Genomic DNA, 2154 nt, shown 5'->3' with positions numbered 1-2154 from the left:
AGCCCTTCTTGCTCTGGGCATTTGGCCTGGTTGGGGTCAAAACCTATTGATTACAGGGAGCAGCTGTGTCATTATCCTATTAGGAGATGATAAGAAAATGATTCATGGGGGTGCCCTGGGCCTGGGAGGAGTCTTTCCCTCACAGCCTCTTTGATCTGGACAGATCAGACCTCAGCGAGGACTCGGGAGGGGCAGGGCCCTCTCTGTCCCTCTCCATCGCTGAGTGTCCATCACTCAGAACTATTGCCAAGTTCCTCGTGGAGACAGATGAGGCACCCGGAGCAGCAACAACTTTGCTGGTGGGTCTTCACTCCCTGGGTCTCTCTACTTTCCCCCAGACCTTGACCCAGTGCCCACCAGAGTCCTGGCTCAGCCAGTGCTAATGGAGTGGATGGACAATATCCACATCGCTCTCTGCGTCTCTTCTTCTGGCCCCAGCCCGCCATCTCTCGTGTCCCCAACATGTTTCACTCTTCAGCCGCCCCCTGGTCTCCCTCACCTCCTCCCACCTTCCCTTTCACCTGGTGTTTCTCCCAAAGCCATTGGACCCCCCATCCCACTGGGGAGAAACTGAGGCTCACTTTGGAAGGTGCCGACCTCGCAGGGCCCCAGATAAGACACAGTACTAGCACCTCAGAGTCAGAAATGCAGAGCACACAGAACACGTGCCCTTACGACACGTGCCTGAGGTAATCTTGCATTTACACCCACACAATCAGAGATTCACACACACAGCACATGCAATCGCCTACCAACACAAACATAGGCACAAAATCACAGAATCACTGCAGACAACACATCCAGAAATAGCCTATCCCACATGCAACACAGATACCCCCATCATGCAGTTACATGCCAGTCACTGATGGACATCCAGCCAGTTCCTACGCGGACTGGGAACTAAGACTTGGTTTCATTCACTGTTGTATCCCCAGCAACTCGAACAGATCATCATCATCATCATCATCATCATCATCAGTACCATGAACACAAAGTATTTCCTCTGTGCCAGGCACAAGTCTAGGCACTTTACATGAATTAACTCATTTAATCCTCTCAAAAACTCTACTTGTGACAACCCATTTTGCAGATGGAAATTGGAGGTCCAGGACAGGTTAGTTATTTGCTCAACATTTCACAACCAGTAAGAGGCCATCAGGATTTAAACTCAGGTTTTTAGTCCATTGCGCAAGGCTACCACTCAATAAATAATGCCAGCCTTAATCCAGTCAGAATTATAGAACCTTGACAGCTGAGACCACACCCAAACTCAGGCGCACAGTGGGTAGTAGAATCAGAGAAGCCAACAGAAACACACAAATAGGAAAAACCCCTTCACACCCCAGAACACGGGGACACACACAAAGTGACACATACAGAGACAATCCCCACAGACACAGCACCCACAGAGACACACACCACACCAAAACCTAGACACAGGGACCCACCCAGAGCTCCCTGTTCCTGGGCTGGCCCTCGAGGAAGCAGCAGGCTTAGGATGGAAAGGGGGCTGGCCACCTCACTTGCCCGCTCAGCCTGACTGGTTCCACCAGGCCATGGATGGCACCACCCGCCTTATGAAACCCTTGTTGGGCAACTGGACCCAGACCTGGCCTGGACTCCTAGATTCTGGGGAGAAGGGACTGGGTGTCCCATTCATGGATTCTAGGGCGGAGCGGAGGGGGATTGGGACCTGGACTCTTGGGGCCTGAGGAAGGAGGGCTGGGGGCCAGAATCCTGGGTTCTGGGAAAAGAGGGGGCCAGGTACTTGGATTCTTCTGTCTTTGAAGGTAGGGCTCCATGTTTAGCAAATAAAAATACAGGATGCACAGTTAAATTTGTAAAAGGCAAAAGATTTATATGATCTGAAGAGAAACCAGAGTATATATAGGATGACCAGTTAAATTTGAATTCAGATTAACAACAAATTTTTGTTAGTATAAGTATATCGCAGATATTGTGTGGGACATGCTTATACTAAAACAGTATTTGCTGCCCTGGCTGGTTTGGCTCAGTGGATAGAGCATCGGCCTATGGACTGAAGGGTCCCGGGTTCGATTCTGGTCAAGGGCACATGCCCAGGTTGTGTGCTCGATCCCCAGTAGGGGGGGGGGGGGTGCAAGAGGCAGCTGATCAATGAATCTCCTCTTATCA

The 2154-nt window shown here is 50.7% G+C and overlaps 1 protein-coding gene across 3 annotated transcripts in view; it reads left to right on the top strand.

Moving 5' to 3' along the window:
* Window positions 1-38: 38 nt before the first annotated feature.
* The window catches only part of CNFN (cornifelin), a 6341-nt gene continuing 4225 nt past the window's right edge, over window positions 39-2154 (top strand). Inside the window, exon 1 of one of the 3 annotated variants that reach the window (XM_023744876.1) lies at window positions 39-299. The gene's annotated coding sequence lies outside the window, so the exon portion shown is untranslated. Of the gene's footprint in view, window positions 300-352; window positions 1115-2154 lie in introns of those variants that run through there. The other 2 variants (XM_014445993.2, XM_023744874.1) reach the window with 2 other exon arrangements.

Source organism: Myotis lucifugus, unplaced genomic scaffold (genome assembly GCF_000147115.1).
Source record: "Myotis lucifugus unplaced genomic scaffold, Myoluc2.0 scaffold_493, whole genome shotgun sequence".
NCBI lineage: Eukaryota > Metazoa > Chordata > Mammalia > Chiroptera > Vespertilionidae > Myotis > Myotis lucifugus.
This window is presented reverse-complemented; position numbering and strand designations above follow the sequence as displayed.